We start from the raw sequence: 25,942 nt of genomic DNA, 5'->3' as shown, positions 1-25,942 counted from the left end.
AATTGGATCCTCCCCAGCACCGTATCCACCTACACTGCCACTGCCCTTCAACAAAGAACTCTTTTACCAAGATAGCTATTGTGCACACAGCAAGATCCCACTAAAACAACAATGGGATGAATATTTCATTGATTAGCTATTAGTTATTCATATCATTAATACCCAGGAGACTTTGCTGGCAAGAATTAGCATCAATCTCTTTAAGGATACACGAATGTGCATCTATATAGCGCCTTCACGATCACCGAACGTCTCAAACCGCTTTACAGCCTATGAAGTACTTTTGGAGTGTAGTCACTGTTACAATGTGGGAAATGCGGCAGCAAATTTACGCACAGCAAGCTCCCACAAATGAGATAATGACCAGATAATCTGTTTTTTTGTTATGTTGATTAAGCGATAAATATTGGCCCCAGGACACCGGGGATAACTCCCCCTGCTCTTCTTCGAAATAGTGCCATGGGATCTTTTACATCCACCTGAGAGAGCAGACGGGGCCTCGGTTTAATGTCTCATCCGAAAGACGGCACCTCCGACAGTGCAGCACTCCCTCAGCCTCATCATCATCATGGGCAGTCCCGCGGAATCGAGGAAGACTTGCTTCCACTCTTAAAATGAGTTCTCAGGTGGCTGTACAATACGAGAGCCACAGTCCCTGTCACAGGTGGGACAGACAGTGGTTGAGGGAAGGGGAGGGTGGGACTGGTTTGCCGCACGCTCCTTCCGCTGCCTGCGCTTGGTTTCTGCATACTCTCGGCGACGAGACTCGAGGTGCTCAGCACCTTCCCGGATGCACTTCCTCCACTTAGGGCGGTCTTTGGCCAGGGACTCCCAGGTGTCGGTGGGGATGTTGCACTTTATCAGGGAGGCTTTGAGGGTGTCCCTGTAACGTTTCCTCTGCCCACCTTGGGCTCGCTTGCCGTGAAGGAGTTCTGAGTAGAGCGCTTGCTTTGCACTGCACTGGGAGTGGAGGCCTGGATTTATGCGCTTAAGTCCTAGAGTGGGACTTGAACCCACAATCTCCAGAGGTGAGAGAGTGCTACCCATTGAGCCAAGGCTGACAATTAACACAACACTGGTTTTGAGATGTGAAAAGGGCCCGTGTAAACGGCAAGTACTATTCCCCAGGTACAGAGAACTGCAGAGGCACAGGAATTCCCCGAGACCCCGCACACTGTGGTGTTGACCGGGGAGGTAATGAGAGAGCAGAGTTATGCCTCAGGGGACTTGGAGGAGCCAGCACTATGAATAAGACTCTTTCAACCCGAGAGAGACGACTCGCTGGGAAACGCTCCCGCCTGCAGCCAGGACCTTTCCAATCCCATCGAACGCAACTTAGTCAAAGCTACCATTGTTGGGTTAGTTTCTGCACAAACAGCTTGCAGGTCAAGCCGCAGTGACCCCAGGTTTCATGTTGCAACAGTGTGGTAACACGAGAAGGTAGGCCATATTACACCTCCGACAGGTCAGGGCTCCCATCAGCTCTCGAGCCCTACAATCCAGGCCGATGCTCCCACCGTTGCCAGTACTGAGGGAGTGCCGTACTGTCGGAGGGGCAGTACTGAGGGAGTGCCGTACTGTCGGAGGGGCAGTAGTGAGGGAGTGCCGCACTGTCGGAGGGGCAGTACTGAAGGAGCGGCGCACTGTCGGAGGGGCAGTACTGAAGGAGCAGCGCACTGTCGGAGGGGCAGTACTGAGGGAGCGCCGCACTGTCGGAGGGGCGGTACTGAGGGAGTGCCGCACTGTCGGAGGGGCGGTACTGAGGGAGTGCCGCACTGTCGGAGGGGCGGTACTGAGGGAGCGCCGCACTGTCGGAGGGGCGGTACTGAGGGAGCGCCGCACTGTCGGAGGGGCAGTACTGAGGGAGTCCCGCACTGTCGGAGGGGCAGTACTGAGGGAGCCCACACTGTCAGAGGGGCAGTACTGAGGGAGCACCGCACTGTCGGAGGGGCAGTACTGAGGGAGCACCGCACTGTCGGAGGGGCAGTACTGAGGGAGCGCTGCACTGTCGGAGGGGCAGTACTGAGGGAGCACCGCACTGTCGGAGGGGCAGTACTGAGGGAGCCCCGCACTGTCGGAGGGGCAGTACTGCGGGAGTGCCGCACTGTCGGAGGGGCGGTACTGAGGGAGCGCCGCACTGTCGGAGGGGCCGTCTTTCGGACGAGACGTTAAACCTGGGTATCATCCTTCCCTCTCGGCTGGGTGTAAACGATACCCACGACCAGTATTCCAAAGAAGAGCAGGGGAGTTTCCCCACACCCCCGGCGTCCTGACCCCCTCAACCAACATCACTGAGAAACAGATGCTCACATTGCAGCTTGTGGGATCTTGCTGTGTGTAACTTGTTTGCCTGTGTTTCCCTACAGGGCAACCTAGTGATCCCCAACAGTGACTACACTCCAAAAAGTACTTCATTGGCTGTAAAGTGCTTTCAGATGTCTGGTGGTCGTGAAAGGCGCTATATAAATGCAAGTCTTCCCCCCCCCCCCCATTGCGCTGTCCCTTTAACTGACTGCGCGGCCCACCCAGCATTTCCGCGAATACGCAGTTTCTCCCGTGTAATGGCCGGTGAGACTGTCGCTGCTCCGCACAGCTTCACGGCAACACCAAGAACGAGAGTGGCTACACTTCAAAAAGTGCTTCGTTGGCTGTGAACAGTCCTGAGGTTGTGAACGGCGCTACGGAAATGCAATGTCTTGCTTTACAAGGCGTTGAGGCCAATCGGCACCAGCAGAATCTCCCTGGGGCTGACATGACTAACTAACTGATATCATCATCATCACAGGCCCTCCCTCGAATCGAGGGTGACTTGCTACCACGCCAAAAAAAACAGGTAAGTTCACAGGTGTTTCGAATGAAGAACCCGAACTACATCCTGAAGGGTGGAAGATGCCTGTGGGTGGATTGTTTTAACGTGGGGTGACCGTTGCACACCAGCCACCACACGGGCTTGACAGAGCGAGGTCTTGGTCCAGTGGCAAGGGTTAACCAGGACGACTGGAGACCAGCTCTGCTGCACAGACCTAGTGCGCCCACATATCGCACAGTGTGGGCTGGGCCCACGCTGCCCCTGGGCCCTCGCCTCTCCTGGGTCCTGATCACGTCCCTCTACAATCTCTCGCCGCTCCTTCGCCCCGACCTCGCCCCTCCTGCTGTACCTGCCCACGCTCCAATCACCGACCTGGATCTTGCTGACGTCACTCTTCACTGCCGTCGCCCTCCTGCACCAGCTCGCGCTGTACCTTGTCACGGCACGCCTCCATGCTGCTCCCTGGCCCCGACCTGCCGCTGGTGTTCCCACGCAGGTCGGGGACTCCACGCTGCTCCCTGGGTAATATGCTGCTCCTTACGCAGGTACAGCAAGTGATCAGGAAGGCCAATGGAATGTTGGCCTTTATTGCAAAGGGGGATGGAGTATAAAAGCAGGGAAGTCCTGCTACAGTTATACAGGGTATTGGTGAGGCCACACCTGGAGTACTGCGTGCAGTTTTGGTCTGGACTTGTCTCCATTCCGTGCCGAGGGCATTGCTACACCAGACGGGAGGGGTAACATTTGGGGACACGGGTTCCCCACCAATTCCCATTCCCCTCCGTTCCGGTGGATAATGGAGGGGCCACTGTGTGTAACATGCAAGTCAGTAAGAATTGTCAGCAAGCTTTTTCTAATTGGAGATTTTTATTCAGTGGAAACTTTCATACACTATTGTACATTTGGTATCAAAGATCAATTTAGGATTAACGTAAAAGTTCATAATTTCATTGCAAACTAAACTGGACTTTAATATTCTGGATATATTGCTGATTGAGTTCTCGGGGCTGCAGAGTGCATTCAGCAATTCTCAACAGAAATTTAGTTTGCAAAAAAATGCTGAACTTTTACTAACTGATATCTGCTGGTGGGGACTGCTGGTGGCTACCAGCTCAAATGCAGAACACTTCTCTGGTATTACAACAGCGACTACACTCCGAAAGTACTTCATTGGCTGTAAAGCGATTTGAGATGTCTGGTGGTCGTGAAAGGCGCTATATAAATGCAAGTCTTTCTCTTTCTTTTAGGGAATCAAACCTTAGAGGTTGTCTCGAATCAGCTGACTACAAATCCACAACACAAAAACCACCCATCGGTGACTGAGATTTGCCATATTAATGGCAAGTGGAGACAATGCAATGCATGTTCATTCTGGCACAGTATGGGCGGCTCTCTGCTGAGACTGAACTCTGTATCTAACCCCGTGCTGTACCTGCCCCGGGAGTGTTTGATTGGACAGTGTAGAGGGAGCTTTACTCTGTATCTAACCCCCTGTACCTGCCCTGGGAGTGTTTGATGGGACAGTGTAGAGGGAGCTTTACTCTGTATCTAACCCCGTGCTGTACCTGCCCTGGGAGTGTTTGATGGGTCAGTGTAGAGGGAGCTTTACTCTGTATCTAACCCATGCTGTACTTGCCCTGGGAGTGTTTGATGGGTCAGTGTAGAGGGAGCTTTACTCTGTATCGAACCCCCTGTACCTGCCCCGGGAGTGTTTGATGGGTCAGTGTAGAGGGAGCTTTACTCTGTATCTAACCCCCTGTACCTGCCCTGGGAGTGTTTGATGGGACAGTGTAGAGGGAGCTTTACTCTGTATCTAACCCCGTGCTGTACCTGCCCTGGGAGTGTTTGATGGGACAATGTAGAGGGAGCTTTACTCTGTATCTAACCCCGTGCTGTACCTGCCCTGGGAGTGTTTGATGGGACAATGTAGAGGGAGCTTTACTCTGTATCTAACCCTGTACTGTACCTGCCCTGGGAGTGTTTGGTTTTGACAGTAATATTTAATTGTGTCGGGGAATGCCTGATTCTTAAACTGACATCAGGTAGATATTCACCAGATCAATGAGAAACTGCTCCAAACCAGCAGCAGATTATGACATCGATCAGGTGATCTGAATTCTGAAACACTAGAGGCGTTTATAGGGTCGGAGGTCGTCCTGTGAAAGGTACGGCACGGGCCAGAGGTGGCAACAGCCCAATGGGGCACAATTCAAGCAAGACGGTCAAACACACGGTTGATCAACCCCAGAGCTGGCTCAGTCAGCAGCAACAGTGGAGGTGGAGTGCCCCTGAACTAGGGGACATAGTCTCAGAATAAGGGGCCGTCCATTTAAAACTGAGATGAGGAGGAATTTCTTCTCTCAGAGGGTTGTAAATCTGTGGAATTGTCTGCCCCAGAGAACTGTGGAGGCTGGGTCACTGAACACACAACTACAATCACCATCACTTCACGAGATGATCCAGACCACGGCACTCTATCTCAGAAGAACATAAGAAATAGGAGCAGGAGTCGGCCATACGGCCCCTCGAGCCTGCTCCGCCATTTAATAAGATCATGGCTGATCTGATCATGGACTCAGCTCCACTTCCCTGCCCGCTCCCCATAACCCTTTACTTCCTTATCATTCAAGAATCTGTCTATCTCCACATTAAATACATTCAATGACCCAGCCTCCATCTGGTCATGTTGCTGTGTGTGGGAGCTTGCTTTGCGCAAATTGGCTGCCGCGTTTCCCACATTGCAATAGTGACTACACTCCAAAAGTCCGGAGATGAGTGGGTTGACATGAGGAAAGGTTGAATAGCTTGGGCCCCTACATAGAAAATAGGTGCAGGAGTAGGCCATTCGGCCCTTTGAGCCTGCACCACCATTCAATAAGATCATGGCTGATCATTCACCTCAGTACCCCATTCCTGCTTTCTCTCCATATCCCTTGATCCTTTGAGTCGTCAGGGCCACATCTAACTCTGTTTTGAATATATCTAACAAACTGGCCTCAACCACTCTCTGAGTGAAGAAGTTTCTCCTCATCTCAGTCCTAAACGGCTTACCCCTTATCCTTAGACTGTGATCCCTGGTTCTGGACTTCCCCAACTTCGGGAACATTCTTCCTGCATCTAACCTGTCCAATCCCGTCAGAATTTTATATGTTTCTATGAGATCCCCTCTCATTCTTCTAAACTCCAGTGAATAAAGGCCCAGTTGATCCAGTCTCTCCTCATATGTCAGTCCAGCCATCCCGGGAATCAGTCTGGTGAACCTTCGCTGCACTCCCTCAATAGCAAGACCGTCCTTCCTCAGATTAGGAGACCAAAACTGAACTCAATATTCCAGGTGAGGCCTCACCAAGGCCCTGTACAACTGCAGTAAGACCTCCCTGCTCCTATACTCAAATCCTCTCGCTATGAAGGCCAACATACCATTTGCCTTCTTCACTGCCTGCTGTACCTGCATGCCAACTTTCAATGACTGATGTACCATGACACCCAGGTCTCGTTGCACCTCCCCTTTTCCTAATCTGCCGACATTCAGATAATATTCTGCCTTCGTGTTTTTGCCCCCAAAGTGGATAACCTCACATTTATCCACATTATACTGCATCTGCCATGCATTTGCCCACTCACCTAACCTGTCCAAGTCACCCTGCAGCCTCTTAGCGTCCTCCTCACAGCTCACACCACCACCCAGTTTAGTGTCATCTGCAAACTTAAATCATTGATGTATATTGTAAATAGCTGGGGTCCCAGCACTGAGTCCTGCGGCACCCCACTAGTCACTGCCTGCCATTCTGAAAAGGACCTGTTTATCCCGACTCTCTGCTTCCTGTCTGCCAACCAGTTCTCTATCCACGTCAGTACATTACCCCCAATACCATGTGCTTTAATTTTGCACCCTAATCTCTTGTGTGGGACCTTGTCAAAAGCCTTTTGAAAGTCCAAATACACCACATCAACTGGTTCTCCCTTGTCCACTCTACTGGTTACATCCTCAAAAAATTCTAGAAGATTTGTCAAGCATGACTTCTCTTTCATAAATCGATGCTGACTTGGACCGATCCTATCACTGTTTTCCAAATGTGCTGCTACTTTATCTTTAATAATTGATTCCAACATTTTCCCCACTACTGATGTCAGGCGAACCGGTCTATAATTCCCCATTTTCTCTCTCCCTCCTTTTTTAAAAAGTGGTGTTACATTAGCTACCCTCCTGTCCATAGGACTGATCCAGAGTCGATAGACTGTTGGAAAATGATCACCAATGCATCCACTATTTCTAGAGCCACTTCCTTAAGTACTCTGGGATGCAAACGATCAGGCCCTGGGGATTTATTGGCCTTCAATCCCATCAATTTTCCAACTAATAAGGATTGCCTTCAGTTCCTCCTTCTCCCTAGACCCTCGGTCCCCTAGTATTTCCGTAAGGTTATGTGTGTCTTCCTTCGTGAAGACAGAACCAAAGTATTTGTTCAATTGGTCTGCCATTTCTTTGTTCCCCATTCTAAGTTCATCTGATTCTGACTGCAAGGGACCTATGTTTGTCTTCACTAATCTTTTTCTCTTCACATATCTTTAGAAGCTTTTACAGTCAGATTTTATGTTCCCAGCAAGCTTCCTCTCATACTCTATTTCCCCCCCTCCTAATTAAACCCTTAGTCCTCCTCTGTTGAATTCTAAATTTCTCCCAGTCCTCAGGTTTGCTGCTTTTTCTGGCCAATTTATATGCCTCTTCCTTGGATTTAACACTATCCTTAATTTCCCTTGTTAGCCACGGTTTAGCCACCTTCCCTGTTTTGTTTTTACTCCAGACAGAGATGTACAATTGTTGAAGTTCATCCATGTGATCTTTAAATGTTTGCCATTGCCTATCCACTGTCAACCCTTTAAGTATCCTTTGCCAGTCTATCCTAGCCAATTCACGTCTCATACCATCGAAGTTTCCTTTCCTTAAGTTCAGGACCCTAGTCTCTGAACTAACTGTATCACTCTCCATCTTAATAAAGAATTCTACCATATTATGGTCACTCTTCCCCATGTGGCCTCACACAACAAGATTGCTAATTAGTCCTTTCTCATTACACATCACCCAGCCCTCTAGTTGGTTCCTCGACATATTGGTCGAGAAAACCATCCCTAATACACTCCAGGAAATCCTCTCCACCGTATGGTTAGCCCAATCTATATGTAGATTAAAGTCGCCCATGATAACTGCTGTACCTTTATTGCACGCATCCCTAATTTCTTGTTTGATGCAGTCCCCAACCTCACTACTACTGTTTGGTGGTCTGTACATAACTCCCACTAGCGTTTTCTGCCCTTTGGTATTCCGCAGCTCCACCCATATCGATTCCACATCATCCAAGCTAATGTCCTTCCTTACTATTGCGTTAATTTCCTCTTTAACCAGCAACGCCACCTCACCTCCCTTTCCTTCCTGTCTATCCGTCCTAAATGTTGAATACCCCTGGATGTTGAGTTCCCAGCCTTGGTCACCCTGGAGCCATGTTTCCGTAATCCCAATTATATCATATTCATTAATTGCTGCCTGCGCAGTTAATTCGTCCACCTTATTACGAATACTCCTCGCATTGAGGCACAGAGCCTTCAGGCTTGTCTTTGGAATACAGAAGATAATATGGTGGAATTCTGCATTAGGATGGAGAATGAAACAGTTAATTCAGAGACCATGGTCCAGAACTTAAAGAAGGGTAACTTTGAAGGCGTGAATTGGCTAGGATAGATTGGCGAATGATACTGAAGGGGTTGACTGTGGATGGGCAATGGCAGACATTTAGAGACTGCATGGATGAACTACAACAATTGTACATTCCTGTCTGGTGTAAAAATAAAAAAGGGAAGGTGGCTCAACCATGGCTATCAAGGGAAATCAGGGATAGTATTAAAGCCAAGGAAGTGGCATACAAATTGGCCAGAAATAGCAGCGAACCCGGGGACTGGGAGAAATTTAGAACTCAGCAGAGAGGACAAAGGGTTTGATTAGGGCAGGGAAAATGGAGTACGAGAAGAAGCTTGCAGGGAACATTAAGACGGATTGCAAAAGTTTCTATAGATATGTAAAGAGAAAAAGGTTAGTAAAGACAAACGTAGGTCCCCTGCAGTCAGAATCAGGGGAAGTCATAACGGGGAACAAAGAAATGGCGGACCAATTGAACAAGTACTTTGGTTCGGTATTCACTGAGGAGGACACAAACAACCTTCCGGATATAAAAGGGGTCGGAGGGTCTAGTAAGGAGGAGGAACTGAGGGAAATCCTTATTAGTCGGGAAATTGTGTTGGGGAAATTGATGGGATTGAAGGCCGATAAATCCCCAGGACCTGATGGACTGCATCCCAGAGTACTTAAGGAGGTGGCCTTGGAAATAGCGGATGCATTGACAGTCATTTTCCAACATTCCATTGACTCTGGATCAGTTCCTATGGAGTGGAGGGTAGCCAATGTAACCCCACTTTTTAAAAAAGGAGGGAGAGAGATAACAGGGAATTATAGACCGGTCAGCCTGACATCGGTAGTGGGTAAAATGATGGAATCAATTATTAAGGATGTCATAGCAGTGCATTTGGAAAGAGGTGATATGATAGGTCCAAGTCAGCATGGATTTGTGAAAGGGAAATCATGCTTGACAAATCTTCTGGAATTTTTTGAGGATGTTTCCAGTAGAGTGGACAAGGGATGGTATATTTGGACTTTCAGAAGGCTTTCGACAAGGTCCCACACAAGAGATTAATGTGCAAAGTTAAAGCACATGGGATTGGGGGTAGTGTGCTGACGTGGATTGAGAACTGGTTGTCAGACAGGAAGCAAAGAGTAGGAGTAAATGGGTACTTTTCAGAATGGCAGGCAGTGACTAGTGGAGTGCCGCAAGGTTCTGTGCTGGGGCTCCAGCTGTTTACATTGTATATTAATGATTTAGACGAGGGGATTAAATGTAGTATCTCCAAATTTGCGGATGACACTAAGTTGGGTAGCAGTGTGAGCTGCGAGGAGGATGCTATGAGGCTGCAGAGCGACTTGGATAGGTTAGGTGAGTGGGCAAATGCATGGCAGATGAAGTATAATGTGGATAAATGTGAGGTTATCCACTTTGGTGGTAAAAACAGAGAGACAGACTATTATCTGAATGGTGACAGATTAGGAAAAGGGGAGGTGCAATGAGACCTGGGTGTCATGGTACATCAGTCATTGAAGGTTGGCATGCAGGTACAGCAGGCGGTTAAGAAAGCAAATGGCATGTTGGCCTTCATAGCGAGGGGATTTGAGTACAGGGGCAGGGAGGTGTTGCTACAGTTGTACAGGGCCATGGTGAGGCCACACCTGGAGTATTGTGTACAGTTTTGGTCTCCTAACCTGAGGAAGGACATTCTTGCTATTGAGGGAGTGCAGCGAAGGTTCACCAGACTGATTCCCGGGATGGCGGGACTGACCTATCAAGAAAGACTGGATCAACTGGGCTTGTATTCACTGGAGTTCAGAAGAATGAGAGGGGATCTCATAGAAACGTTTAAAATTCTGATGGGTTTCGACAGGTTAGATGCAGGAAGAATGTTCCCAATGTTGGGGAAGTCCAGAACCAGGGGACACAGTCTAAGGATAAGGGGTAAGCCATTTAGGACCGAGATGAGGAGGAATTTCTTCACCCAGAGAGTGGTGAACCTGTGGAATTCCCTACCACAGAAAGTTGTTGAGGCCAATTCACTCAATATATTCAAAAAGGAGTTAGATGAAGTCCTTACTACTAGGGGAATTAAGGGGTATGGTGAGAAAGCAGGAATGGGGTACTGAAGTTGAATGTTCAGCCATGAACTCATTGAATGGCGGTGCAGGCTAGAAGGGCTGAATGGCCTACTCCTGCACCTATTTTCTATGTTTCTATGTTTCTCTGAGAGGTGATCTTATCAAAATGTATAAGATTATGAGGGGGCTTGACAAGGTGGATGCAGAGAGGATGTTTCCACTGATAGGGGAGACTAGAACTAGGGGGCAAAATCTTAGAATAAGGGGCCGCCCATTTAAAACTGAGATGAGGAGAAATTTCTTCTCTCAGAGGGTTGTAAATCTGTGGAATTCGCAGCCTCAGAGAGCTGTGGAAGCTGGGACATTTAATAAATTTAAGACAGAGATAGACAATTTCTTAACCAATAAGGGGATAAGGGGTTATGGGGAGTGGGCGGGGAAGTGGAGCTGAGTCCATGATCGGATCAGCCATGATATTATTAAATGGCGGAGCAGGCTTGAGGGGCCGTATGGCCGACTCCTGCTCCTATTTCTTACGTACTTCATTGGCTGTAAAGCGCTTTCAGACGTCCGGTGAAATGCGCTATATAAACGCAAGTCTTTCTTTCTTTCAAAAGAGGCAGCACAGGCAACGACGGGCCGAATGGCCTCCTTCTGCACTGCATGAGTGTACACTGCAGAAGGAAGGGGTCCTCATTGGCCCAGGGAGTGCCAACCCAGTGTGGTACTGAGGCACTGAAGTCTGTTGCCAGACCTACACACACCACGCACGCACCCCCCATGGAGTCTCATCTGCCTTCCCCCTTTTATTATTCACTGTTAATTTAACTGCAGGAAGAGGGCCATCGACAAAGGTTCTGAAAAACACAGACAGCTCGGTGCAGATGAACGAGGGAGGTGCAGCAGGACACAAAGGTTCAGAAGCAGAACAAAAGCGAGAGGAGATGGAGGGGATTAATACACAGATGGTACAAGGCAGTGAGCAGCTTTTGTTGTGAGGTGTCAAATACCATCACCCCCACCCCCCCACACTACTTCCCCTCAAGCTCCTGAGGCCAATTAGCAAGTGGAATTAAATAAATACCTGAAGGGGGAAATTTTGCAGGGCTGTGGGACGAAATGGATAGCTCTTTCGGATGAGACGTTAAACCGAGGCCCTTACTTAGAAACCCCTTACTGACAGTAGGGAAAGGTGCATTTATATAGCACCTTTCCCAACCACCGGACGTCTCAAAGTGCTTTACGGCCAATGAAGTACTTTTGGAGTGTAGTCACTGTTGTAATGTGGGAAACACGGCAGCCAATTTGCGCACAGCAAGCTCCCACACACAGCACTGTGATAATGACCGGATAATCTGTTTTTTTTGTTATGTTGATTGAGGGATATATATTGGCCCCAGGACACCGGGGAGAACTCCCCCTGCTCTTCTTCGATCATTTACATCCACCTGAGAGAGCAGACGGGGCCTCGGTTTAACGTCGCACTGCACTGGGAGTGTCAGCCTGGATTTATGTGCTCCAGTCCCTGGAGTGGGACTTGAACCCACAACCCTCTGACCCAGAGGTGAGAGTGCTGCCCACTGAGCCACGGCGGACATTGCTTCATTGCTGCATGGCCAGCCGCTGACCTCACACGCACTCGTTCACTGCGCGTCACTTTTTGCGCTAATTTTGTTGCCTTCTTCACTCCAGAGGCCGCGCACTCTCGCTGGAGCCTCCGTCCCAGGTGGTAGTGCCTGCTCCTCCTCCTCCTCCTCCTCCTCCTCCTCCTCGCCCAGTTCTGTTGGAAGTGTTGAGATTATTCGACAGATTGCAGGGGGCAGGGCGAGGGGGCGGAGTGCATGCATCTCAGCGGAAGCCCCGTGCGGGCTGGTTAACCCTCGATTCTCGTCAAGCACCACCACCCCACTCCCCTCCCCCCTCCCCCCCCGCTCTACCTCGCTCAGTTCTTCCAATGTGCTGAGGATATCCGACCAGGGGTGAGGGGGGCGGAGGATAAAGCACCGGCACCCCAGCCAACTCTTACCCTGACTTGTTCCTCACACTGGAGCATGAGTAGAAATCATGGCCGCTTTCCCCTAACCCCAGGCATGTGATCACTCGGTGAAAATTCTTACAGGGCTTGACAGGATAGATGCTGAGAGGATGTTTCCCCCGGGCTGAGGAGTCTAGAACCAGGGGTCACAGTCTCAGGATAAGGGGTCGGCCATTTAGGACTGAGATGAGGGGAAACTTCTTCACTCAGAGTGGGGTGAATCTTTGGAATTCTCTGCCCCAGAGGGCTGTGGAGGCTCAGTCTTTGAGTATATTCAAGGCTGAGATCGATAGATTTTTGGATATTGAGGGAATCAAGGGATATGGGGATCGGGCGGGAAAGTGGAGTTGAGGTAGAAGATCAGCCATGATCTTATTGAATGGCGGAGCAGGCTCAAGGGGCCGAATGGCCAACTCCTGCTCCTATTTCTTATGTTCTATTCTTACACAAACCGGCTAACCAGGCTGAGACATAGAAACATAGAAAATATGTGCAGGAGTAGGCCATTCAGCCCTTTGAGCCTGCACCGCCATTCAATAAGATCATGGCTGATCATTCACCTCAGTACCCCTTTCCTCCTTTCTCTCCATACCCCTTGATCCTTTAGCCGTAAGGGCCACATCTAACTCTGTCTTGAATATATCTAACGAACTGGCATCAACAACTCTCTGCGGTAGGGAATTCCACAGGTTAACAACTCTCTGAGTGAAGAAGTTTCTCCTCATCTCAGTCCTAAATGGCCTACCCCTTATCCTTAGACTGTGGGCAGCGGAAATGTTACAAGGACACCCTCAAAGCCTCCCTGGTAAAGTGCGACATCACCACTGACACCTGGGAGACCCTGGTCGAAGACCGCCCGAGGTGGAGAAAGTGCATCCGGGAGGGCGCTGAGCACCTCGAGTCTCAACACAAAGAGCGTGAAAAGGTCAAGCGCAGGCAGCGGAAGGAGCGCGCGGCAAACCAGCCCCACCAACCCCTTCCCTCGATAAATGTCTGTCCCACCTGTGACAAGGTCTGCGGATCTCGTATCGGACTGTTGAGCCACCAGAGAACTCACTTTGGGAGTGGAAGCAAGTCTTCCTCGATTCCGAGGGACTGCCTATGATGATGATGAGACTGTGACCCCTGGTTCTGGACTTCCCCAACATCGGGAACATTCTTGCTGCATCTAACCTGTCCAGTCCTGTCAGAATGTTACATGTTTCTATGAGATCCCCTCTCATCCTTCTAAACTCCGGTGAATACAGGCCCAGTCGATCCAGTCCCTCCTCATATGTCAGTCCATATGAGACAGGGGGGAAATCTGACACTACTCCTGTGCCACAACAACCGGAACCTTTTTTCACACATACCAACAGCAGGTAAAAACTTAACAGCAAGATTATTTGATCTGCTTTGCCATCAGCAAGAACCGCCTCAACAAAAGGGAGTTCAGAATACACAGAATTGTACAGCACAGAATCAGACCACTTGGCCCAACCGGTCCATGGTCCACAGGATCCCCCTCCCACCATTCATCATCACACTTGCAGTATGGGGCGTGGAATTGGGAAATGAATTTCAATGTAGATAAGTGTGAGGAGTTACATGTTGGTAGTTAGAATAAGGAAGCCACATACTGCTTGGATAGTAAGCATGGCGGCCTTCCATCTTACAAAGGCCTTTGGCACGGTCAACCGCGAGGGTCTATGGAGCGTCCTCCTCTGTTTCGGATGCCCCCACGACGACATGCAAACCGTGATCCTTCCCAACGGATCCATTACAAACCCAATCCATGTCCGGACAGGGGTCAAACAGGGCTGTGTCATCGCCCCAACCCTCTTCTCAATCTTCCTCACTGCCATGCTCCACCTCACAGTCAACAAGCTCCCCGCTGGAGTGGAACTAAACTACAGAACCAGTGGGAAGCTGTTTAACCCACGCCGCCTCCAGGCCAGGTCCAAGATCACCCCAATATCTGTTGTCGAGCTACAGTACGCGGGCTGAATTCCGGGACACAGTCGACGTATGTACGAAAGCATGGGCCTTACGCTAAACATCCGTAAGACATAGGTCCTCCACCAGCCTGTCCTCACCGCTCAGCACTGCCCCCCAGTCATCAAGATCCACGGCACGGCCCTGGACAATGTGGACCATTTCCCATATCTCGAGAGCGTCTTATCAACAAAGGCAGAGATTGATGCGGAGATCCAACATCGCCTCCAGTGCGCCAGTGCAGCCTTCGGTCGTCTGAGGAAAAGTGTTTGAAGACCAGGTCCTCAATTCCACCACCAAGCTCATGGTCTATAGGGCTGTAGTGATACCCGCCCTCCTGTATGGCTCAGAGACATGAACCATGTACAGTAGACACCTCAAGTCGCTGGAGAAATACCACCAGCACTGCCTCCGCAAGATCCTACAAATCCCCTGGGAGGACAGACGCACCAACGTTAGCGTCCTCGACCAGGCCAACATCCGCAGCATTGAAGCACTGACCACACTTGGTCAGCTCCATTGGGCTGGCCACATTGCCCGCATGCCTGACACAAGACTCCTAAAGCAAGCGCTCTACTCGGAACTCCTACACCACAAGCGAGCCAAAGGTGGGCAGAGGAAACGTTACAGGGACACCCTCAAAGCCTCCCTGATAAAGTGCGACATCCCCACTGACACCTGGGAGTCCCTGGCCAAAGACCGCCCTAAGTGGAGGAAGTGCATCCGGGAGGGAGCTGAGCACCTCAAGTCTCATCGCCGAGAGCATGCAGAAACCAAGCGCAGGCAGTGGAAGGAGCGTGCGGCAAACCTGTCCCACCCTCCCCTTCCCTCAACCACTGTCTGTCCCACCTGTGACAGAGACTGTAATTCCCGTATCGGACTGTTCAGCCACCTAAAGACTCATTTTAAGAGTGGAAGCAAGTCTTCCTTGATTCTGAGGGACTGCCTATGATGATGATGATGATGGGATAGTAAGAGTCTAAATGGGGGAGAGGAGCAAAGGGATCTGGGGGTGCAGGTACACAAATCACTAAAAGTAGCAACGCAGGTTAATAAGGCCATAAAAAAGCAAGCCAGACACTGGGATTCATGTCTAGAGGGATAGAATTGAGAAGCAGAGAAATTGTGTTAAACTTGTACAGAACCTTGGTTAGACCACACTTGGAGTTACTGGGCACAGTTCTGGTCTCCGTATTATAAAAAGGATATAGAGGCTCTGGAGAAGGTGCAGAAAAGGTTTACAAGGACGATACCAGAACTGAGAGGCTATACGTATCAGTAAAGGTTGAACAGACTGGGGTGTTCCTCTAGAAAAGAGAAGGCCAAGGGGTGACCCGGTAGAGGGCTTTCAAATGATGAAGGGGTTCGATAGGGTAGATGTAGAGAAGATGTTCCCACTGGGAGACCAGAACTAGGGGCCATCAATATACGGCAGTCACTGATAAATCCCACGGGGAATTCAGGAGAAACTTCTTTACCCAGAACGGGGTGAGAATGTGGAATTCACTGCCACAGGGCGGGGTTGAGGCGAATAGTATCGATGCATTTAAGGGGAAGCTGGATAAACACATGGGGGGAGAAAGGAATAGAGGGATATGGTGATGGGGTGAGATGGAGATGGGGGTGGGAGGGGGCTGGTGTGGAGCATAAACCCCGGCACGAACACACTGGGCCGAACGGCCTGTTTCTAGTCTAATGGTGCTGTTAATATTTTGTATTCCTGAGGAAGAGTGCGTTCGAAGACCAGGTCCTTAAATCTGCCAACAAGCTCATGGTCTACAGGGCTGTAGTGATACCCTCCCTCCTGTATGGCTCAGAGACATGGACCATGTACAGTAGACACCTCAAGTTGCTGGAGAAATATCACCAACGATGTCTCCGCAAGATCCTGCAAATTCCCTGGGAGGACAGACGCACCAACGTTAGCGTCCTCGACCAGGCTAACATCCCCAGCATCGAAGCACTGACCACACTCGACCAGCTCCCCTGGGCAGGCCACATTGTCCGCATGCCTGACATGAGACTCCCAAAGCAAGCGCTCTACTCAGAATTCCTTCACGGCAAACGAGCCAAAGGTGGACAGAGGAAACGTTACAGGGACACCCTCAAAGCCTCCCTGATAAAGTGCAACATCCCCACCGACACCTGGGAGTCCCTGGCCAAAGACCGCCCTAAGTGGAGGAAGTGCATCTGGGAGGGTGCTGAGCACCTCGAGTCTCGTCGCCGAGAGCGTGCAGAAACCAAGCGCAGGCAGCGGAAGGAGCGTGCGGCAAACCAGTCCCACCCTCCCTTTCCCTCAACCACTGTCTGTCCCTGTGACAGGGACTGTGGTTCCCATATTGGACTGTTCAGCCACCTGAGAACTCATTCTAAGAGTGGAAGCAAGTCTTCCTCGATTCCGAAGGACTGCCTATGATGAAGAATATTTTGTAATACTTTGTATCGTATATCCCTAGTTAATACTTTGTAATACTTTGTATCTTATAGCCCTGATAAATACTTTGTATCTTATGCCCCAAGTTCTGATCTCCCCCACAAGTAGAAACACCTTCTCTACGTCTACCCTATCGAACCCTTTCCTAATCGTAAAGACCTCTATCACGTCACCCCTTAGCCTTCTCTTTTCTAAAAGGAACACCCCAGTCTGTTTAGCCTTTACTGATAAGTATATCCTCTTACTTCTGATAGCAGTTTTGTGAAGCTTTTTGGCACCTTCTCCAGTGCCTCTAGATCCTTTTTTTATACTATGGGGACCAGAACTGTGCACAGTAACTCCAAGTGTGGTCTTACCAAGGTTCGATAACTTCCCTGCTTTCCAATCTATACCCCTAGAAATGAACCCCAGTGCTGGGTGTGTGTTTTTTGTGGCTTTATTAACCTGCATCTTTTAGTGATTTGTGGATCTGTACCCTTAGATATTTTGCTCCTCTACCCCATTTAGACTCATTCCTGATCTCAGGATGTTCCAAAGCACTTCATATGAAAAATGACAGATGCAAGGTGAATTACTGGTGCATCCAGGCTGGCCCATATAATTGCAATTCGATATGCAGCACCAAACAGGCTCTCTACCCGCCCGGAGACATGGAATCTCCTGGGAAAGGAAACAGATAAAAACCCAGGGCATATAGAGGGGGGGTTAAAGTAAACAGGGACATTCATTCCTCTCTGACCCCCGGGGCGATCAAAACTAGTCCAGGAGATCATAACGACTTACATTGATATAGCGCTTTGAATGTAGCAGAATGTCCCAAAGCATTTCACAGCAGCAATTATCAAAAAAAAAATTGGAGCCACATAAGGAGATATTAGGACAAGTGACCAAAAGCTTGGGTCAAAGAAGCAAGTTTTAAGGAGCGCCTTAAAGGTGAAGACAGAAGTAGGGAGGTTTAGGGAGGGAGTTCCAGAGCTTGGGGCCCAGGCAGCTGAAGGCACGGCCGCCAATGGTGGAGCGATTAAAATCGATGATGCGCAAGAGGGCAGAATTGGAGGAGCGCAGATATCTCGGAGGGTTGTAGAGCTTGAGGAGATTGCAGAGCGGAGAGGCCATGGAGACATTGCCGGGCTGGAGTCCAATGTTGGTCAGCGAGCAGGGGTATCTCTGCAAGATCCTACAAATCCCCTGGGAGGACAGACGCACCAACGTTAGCGTCCTCGACCAGGCCAATATCCCCAGCATCGAAGCACTGACCACACTTGATCAGCTCCGCTGGGAAGGCCACATTGTCCGCATGCCCCGACACGAGACTCCCAAAGCAAGCGCTCTACTCGGAACTCCTTCACGGGCAAACGAGCCAAAGGTGGGCAGAGGAAACGTTACAGGGACACCCTCAAAGCCTCCCTGATAAGGTGCAACATCCCCACCGACACCTGGGAGTCCCTGGCCAAAGACCGCCCTAAGTGGAGGAAGTGCTTCCGGGAGGGCGCTGAGCACCTCGAGTCTCGTCGCCGAGAGCAGAAACCAAGCGCAGGCAGCGGAAGGAGCGTGGGGTAAACCTGTCCCACCCACCCCTTCCCTCAACCACTGTCTGTCCCACCTGTGACAGGGACTGTGGTTCACGCATTGGACTGTTCAGTCACCTGAGAACTCACTTTTAGAGTGGAAGCAAGTCTTCCTCGATTCCGAGGGACTGCCTATGATGATTAGACAGGTTAGATGCAGGAAAAATGTTCCCAATGTTGGGGAAGTCCAGAACCAGGGGTCACAGTCTAAGGCTAAGGGGTAAGCCATTTAGGACCGAGATGAGGAGAAACTTCTTCACCCAGAGAGTGGTGAACCTGTGGAATTCTCTACCACAGAAAGTTGTTGAGGCCAATTCACTAAATATATTCAAAAAGGAGTTAGATGAAGTCCTTACTACTAGGAGGATCAAGGGGTATGGCGAGAAAGCAGGAATGGGGTACTGAAGTTGCATGTTCAGCCATGAACTCATTGAATGGTGGTGCAGGCTCGAAGGGCCGAATGGCCTACTCCTGCACCTATTTTCTATGTTTCTATGATGGTGGGTGAATGGGATTTGGTGCAAGTTAGGACACGGGCAACAGAGTTTCGGAAAGTGGAAGATGGGAGGCCAGCCAGGAGAGTATTGGAATAGCTGATTCTGGGGGCATTAAACTGTTTTAAGTTAATTAGACCAATTAAGCTGCTTTTGTGATGTTGATTGAGGGATAAATATTAGCCAGGGAACCAGGAAGAACGCCCCTGCTCTCCTTTGAAATAGTGCCGTTGGATCATTTACATCTACCCGAGGGGGCAGATGGGGACTCGGATTAACATCTCATCTGTAAAACAGATTTATAGGCCGCATACAGAGTCACTATTGTCCTAACCAGGGACCCTCCCCCGACTATTAAATCTGTGGCCATCAAAGCAGGCTAGTCGAATGAAGTATTGGTTTCAATTATAGGCACCACATTTTAGGCAGGGTTGCAAGGCCTTGAGCGGGTGCAGAAGAGATTTACCAGAATAGTACCAGGGATGAGGGACTCCAGTTATGTGGAGAGATTGTGGAAACTGGTGTTGGTTTTCTTCAGAGCAGAGAAGGCGAAGGGGTTATGGGGAGCGGGCGGGGAAGTGGAGCTGAGTCCATGATCTTATTAAATGGTGGAGCAGACTCGAGGGGCCGAATGGCCGACTCCTGCTCCTGTTTCTTATGTTCTAAGGGGAGATTTAATAGAGGTGTTCAAAATTACAGAGGGTTTTGATAGAGTAAATAAGGAGAGACTGTTTCCAGAGGCAGGAGGGTCAGTAACCAGAGGACACATAAGAACATAAGACCTAGGAGCAGGATTCGGCCATTCGGCCCCTCGAGCCTGCTCCACCATTCAATACGATCATGGCTGATCTGATCATGGACTCAGCTCCACTTCCCCGCCCGCTCCCTATAACCCTTCACTCCCTTATCACTCACAGGTTTAAGATAAATGACAAAAAAGTCAGAGGTGACATGAGAGTTTATTTTTTACGCAGCGAGTTGTTGTGATCGGGAACGCGCTGCCTGAAAGGGCGATGGGAGCAGATTCAATAGTGACTGTCAAAAGAGAATTGGATAAATACTTGAAACAGAAATATTTGTTGGGCTTTGTGGGAGTGGGGCTAATGGGACAGCTCTTTCACAAGAGCTTGCACAAGAACGATGGGCCGAATGGCCTCCTTTTCTGCTGGAAGATTCTATGACTGGGCGAGTGGGTAAACGCATGCGGTGTGCTTCTCAGTAACATAGACCAGGGAGCCCACCCCGACCGGTTCAACTCTCAAACCAGCTGATCCCCACCGAGGCAGTGGTCAGGGGAGGGGGAGGGGGGGGGGTTGCTACAAGAGGCCTCTGTGTTCCTGGGTTTGGGGGTGGACTTCTGCCCCCTCACTGGTACCCAGTGAGCCCTGCTCGAATGTGGGTATCGGGCAAGGGCAGGATTGGAGATGGAGGGGGCTCTTTTGTGACGCCTCCTGTAGTCAAACAGCCAACTATTCACACCCAGGCTCACACATGAAGAATGAGCACATGAATGCGGTCCCAAAGATACATGCCGCCTCACCCAACCCATAGTTCCGTACCCCAGCTAGAGTCAGTGCCTTTGGACTGGATGGGGGAGGGGAGTCAGAATGGAGGGAGAAATCCTGATTGGGGGGGGGGGGGGGAGGGAGAAATCGGAATGTAGGAAATGGGAATGTTTGGAGTGGGAATGGGGAGGAATGGGAATGGGTGGAGGGAAATTAGAATTGGGCTCTCTCCCTCTCCCCGAGTCCCTGCCCCCTATACCTGTGTAGGAACAGAGGCTGAGCCACACTCTGCAAATCTGTGGCAGCCCAGAGGGATCATATAGCACAACAACAAAGGGCTGGATGAAGGGAATGAGGAGAGAGCCAGAGAGTTTGGGGAGGGGAGAAGGGAGAGGCCTGGGGGGGTGGGGGGATGGAGCGAGGAGGTAGAATAATTCTAATTCCTGAATTCTTTCTCCTGGTGAATTCTTTTGGCTGGTCTGCAAAAAAAAAAACTTTTTTTTGTCCCCAACTTAACAAAAAAAAAACCCACACAAGTACATTTCGAACACGAGTTTTCCATCTTCCATGGATCCTCCCTCCAGCCAGCCCAAAGTTACCCAGCAGTAAACATTCTCCATAAATACCCGGGCCAGGGAGAGCAGGGGAGCTGGTTAAAGTTGGGGGGGGGGGAGATTGACAAAGACGGAATAGATGAGAAAGAAAACAGCGATTGAGAAAGAGGCAGATAGAGAGAGAGAGAGAGAGAAATAGGAGAGAGCGACGTAAAAGTTTGTGAAAAGTTTTCGAAAAGTTTCTCTCTCCGCGGACTAAGTTGGTCTGATCGGAAATTGAGTGGAATCCCTGAAACTGACCAGGGACAGAGATCCCGGGACCATCAGCGACTCTGGCTGGGACCCTGATCATTTGGGTTTTTTTTTGAAATTGCAGGATTTCTGCCCAGAGTAAATCCCCTTTCCTTTCTCTCACCCCTGGCTTGCGAGTCCCGGAGAAGCGGGTGCAGTACTCACCGGTATAGCACCGACCTTTTCTCCTGTCCTTAGCTCAGGGATGCCACAGGGAACACACACACACGTTGGACTATCCTGGGAGTCCCTGCGATTAGCAAACAAAGAGAAGGCAGGAATAACTCAAAGCTGGTAGAGAGAGAGAGGGGACACGTGATTCCTGGACCCTCCTAAAATCCTCCCCCAACTCCTCCTCCTCTTCCCTCCCTCTTTCATCTGTGGCCCCCTACTCAAATTCAACAGAGAGCTTGGGGAAAACAAGACTTCGGCCACATGGCAGCCTGCAGGCATTAAACAGGCAGTGATGGGTCATTTTGTGCAGGGGCCTTAATCTTGACCCTCTCACCGCTCTGTTTGACCAACATTGATGAGTGCAGGGAGATTAGATTATTAGTTAGCACCACAATTATTAGCTGTTAAGATTACGTGTCAGCTGTGGCTCAGTGGGCAGCTCTCTCGCCTCTGTGTCAGAAGGCTGTGGGTTTAAGTCCCATTCCAGGGACTGGGGCATCATCATATCATGGGCAGTCCCTCGGAATCGAAGAAGACTTGCTTCCACTCCCAAAATGAGTTCTCAGGTCCAATACGGGAGCCACAGTCTCTGTCACAGGTGGGACAGACAGTGGTTGAGGGAAGGGGAGGGTGGGACAGGTTTGCCGCACGCTCCTTCCGCTGCCTGCGCTTGGTTTCTGCATGCTCTCGGTGACGAGACTCGAGGTGCTCAGCACCCTCCCGGATGCACTTCCTCCACTTAGGGCGGTCTTTGGCCAGGGACTCCCAGGTGTCGGTGGGGATGTTGCACTTTATCAGGGAGGCTTTGAGGGTGTCAGGCAGGCGGACAATGTGGCCTGCCCAGCGAAGCTGATCGAGTGTGGTCAGTGCTTCAATACTGGGGATGTTGGCCTGGTCGAGGACGCTAACGTTGGTGCGTCTGTCCTCCCAGGGGATTTGTAGGATCTTGCGGAGACATCGTTGGTGATATTTCTCCAGCGACTTGAGGTGTCTACTGTACATGGTCCATGTCTCTGAGCCATACAGGAGGGCGGGTATTACTACAGCCCTGTAGACCGTGAGCTCGGTGGCAGTTGAGGGCCTGGTCTTCAAACACTCTTTTCCTCAGATGGCTGAAGGCTGCACTGGCGCACTGGAGGCGGTGTTGAATCTCCGCATCAATGTCTGCCTTTGTTGATAAGAGGCTCCCGAGGTATGGGAAATGGTCCACGTTGTCCAGGGCCGTGCCGTGGATCTTGATGACTGGGGGGCAGTGCTGTGCGGCGAGGACAGGCTGGGGGAGGACCTGTGTCTTACAGATGTTTAGCGTAAGGCCTATGTTTTCGTACGCCTCAGTAAATACGTTGACTATGTCCTGGAGTTCAGCCTCAATGTGCACAGACGCAGGTGTCGCTCGACGACAGAGGTTGGGGTGATCTTGGACCTGGCCTGGAGGCGGCGTGGGTTAAACAGCTTCCCACTGGCTCTGTAGTTTAGTCCCACTCCAGCGGGGAGCTTGTTGATTGTGAGGTGGAGCATGGCAGCGAGGAAGATTGAGAAGAGGGTTGGGGCGATGACGCAGCCCTGATTGACCCCGGTCCGGACATGGATTGGGTCTGTAACGGATCCGATGATAAGGATCACGGCCTGCATGTCATCGTGGAGCAGGCGGAGGATGGTAATAAACTTTTGGGGGTATCCGAAACGGAGGCGGTTGCCAGGGTCAAAGGCCTTTGTAAGGTCGAAGGCTATGTATAAGGGCTGGCGCTGCTCCCAGCATTTTTCCTGCCGCTGTCGCGCTGCAAAGATCATGTCCATTGTTCCCCGTAGGGGACAAAATCCACATTGTGACTCCGGGAGGAGCTCCTTGGCCACAGGGAGAAGGCGGTTGAGGAAGACTCTAGTGATAACTTTCCCAGTGGCTGATAGCAGGGAGATTCCACTGTAGTTGGCACATATAGTAATCAACATATTCACCGAGGCGTACGAAAGCATGGGCCTTACGCTAAACATCTGTAAGACAAAGGTCCTCCACCAGCCTGTCCTCGCCGCACAGCACTGTCCCCCAGTCATCAAGATCCACGGCGCGGCCCTGGACAACGTGGACCATTTCCCATAGCTCGGGAGCCTCTTATCAACAAGAGCAGGCAGCGATGACAAAATTCAACACCCCCTCCAGTGCGCCAGTGCAGCCTTCGGCCGCCTGAGGAAAAGAGTGTTTGAAGACCAGGTCCACAAATCTGCCACCACACTCATGGTCTACAGGGCTGTAGTAATACCCGGCCTCCTGTATTGCTCAGAGACGTGGACCATGTACAGTAGACACCTCAAGTCGCTGGAGAAATATCACCAACGATGTCTCTGCAAGATCCTGCAAATCCCCTGGGAGGACAGACGCACCAACATTAGCGTCCTCGACCAGGCCAACATCCCCAGCATTGAAGCACTAACCACACTCGACCAGCTCCGCTGGGCAGGTCACATTGTCCGCATGCCAGACACGAGACTCCCAAAGTAAGCGCTCTACTCAGAACTCCTTCACGGCAAACGAGCCCCAGGTGGGCAGAGGACATGTTACAGGGACACCCTCAAAGCCTCCCTGATAAAGTGCAACATCCCCACCGACACCTGGGAGTCCCTGGCCAAAGACCGCCCTAAGTGGAGGAAGTGCATCCGGGAGGGCGCTGAGCACCTCGAGTCTCATCGCCGAGAGCATGCAGAAACCAAGCGCAGGCAGCGGAAGGAGCGTGCGGCAAACCAGTCCCACCCTCCCCTTCCCTCAACCACTGTCTGTCCCACCTGTGACAGGGACTGTGGCTCTCATATTGGACTGTTCAGTCACCTGAGAACTCATTCTAAGAGTGGAAGCAAGTCTTCCTCGCCCCGAGGGACTGCCTATGATGATAAGCATGCAATATCTCACCCCAGTACCTCCCCTACCCCAGCATCACCCCCACCCCCATAACGCAAGTTAGGAGGCTAGGGAGCGGGACCTTGTGGGTGGGAACCTACTGGATTCAAGAGGCCGGTGTGGGGAAGAGAGATTTGCGTTTGATGAGGACATTTGGCGCCGGTTCTGGGGAAGACGGAGGGCTATTCTCCAGGATGGGCAAAGTCTGAAGAGGGAAGGGAACAGAGGAATTGGGAAATCGGGAAAGTGAGGAGTCAAAATAGGAAGGAAAGTGGGGGCAGGGGAAAGTAACCGGAATCAGAAAACACAAGCAAACAAACAAATACTGGATAAAGACCGAGATAAAGGACCAAGAGGTGAGCTTGGACAAAGGAATCAAAGGAAAGTGTTAAGTACCAACAAAATCAGATAAACTGCCTCTATTGCAAAGCTCAGAGTGTGGGAAATAAAGTGCGTGAATTAGAGGTAATTATATCAGAGGCAGATAAAGATCTCATAGCACCAAAAACAACTTGGCAGCAAACTGAGCTGGGCTGGCCAATAGATAAATAATATTTTTCGTAGGGACGCAAGAGATAGGAAAGGATGAGTCGTAGTGGCGATAGATGTCGGAGGGAGTGTGTTATATTGCAGGAGTGATTTTCAAACACAGAAACAATATGCGCAAATAAGCTCCATAATGGGCAAGACTGCCCATGTCCTAACTTGCACCAAGTCCCGCTCACCCATCATCATCATAGGCGGTCCCTCGAACGAGGATGACTTGCTTCCACGAGTTCACAGATGTTTCAAGGAAGGACCCCATGTTCCAGTCCTGAACTCCATGTTGAGGGGGTGGAAGATACCTGTGGGTGGATTGTTTTAACGTGGGGTGACCGTTGCACACCAGCCACCACACGGGCTTGACAGAGCGAGGTCTTGGTCCAGTGGCAAGGGTTAACCAGGACGACGGGAGACCAGCTCTGCTGCACCGACCTAGTGCGCCCACATATCCGTGCTGCCCCTGGGCCCTCGGCTCTTATGGGCCCTGTACCCACATTCGCCGCTCCTCCGCCACAAAAACACTCCCGGCACCTCTGCCACGATCTCCCGCTACACCTCCGCACCAAACATTCGCAGAACCTCCGCCCCGATCACTCATCGCAAGTCCGCCACAACTTTCCTGCTCCTCTGCTGTACCAGTGCTCTGCACCCCTGTGCTCACTGACCTACATTGGCTTCTAGTTAAATAACGCCTCCATTTTAAAATTCTTATCCTTTTTTTCCAAATCCCTCCACGGCCCTCCCGATCTCTGTAATCTCCTCCAGCCTCACACCCCTCCGAGATGTCTGCGCTCCTCTAATTCTGACCTCTTGAGCATCTCCCAATTTTCATCACCCCACCATCGGTGGCCGTGCCTTCAGCTGCCTGGGCCCCAAGCTCTGGAACTCCCTCCGCCTCTCTACCTCTTTAAGACGCTTATT

At 50.6% G+C, this 25,942-nt stretch overlaps 1 protein-coding gene across 1 annotated transcript in view; it reads right to left on the bottom strand.

Moving 5' to 3' along the window:
• The window catches only part of LOC139256651 (gap junction gamma-1 protein-like), a 95,402-nt gene extending 73,714 nt beyond the window's left edge, over positions 1 to 21,688 (bottom strand). The window contains exon 1 of the mRNA XM_070874281.1: positions 21,580 to 21,688. The gene's annotated coding sequence lies outside the window, so the exon portion shown is untranslated. The remainder of the gene's footprint in view (positions 1 to 21,579) is intronic.
• Between the last annotated feature and the right edge of the window lie 4,254 nt (positions 21,689 to 25,942).

This window comes from Pristiophorus japonicus, chromosome 3 (genome assembly GCF_044704955.1).
Source record: "Pristiophorus japonicus isolate sPriJap1 chromosome 3, sPriJap1.hap1, whole genome shotgun sequence".
In the NCBI taxonomy this organism is placed as follows: domain Eukaryota; kingdom Metazoa; phylum Chordata; class Chondrichthyes; family Pristiophoridae; genus Pristiophorus; species Pristiophorus japonicus.
Note: the sequence above shows the minus strand (reverse complement) of the source record. Positions and strands in the feature narration are given on the sequence as shown.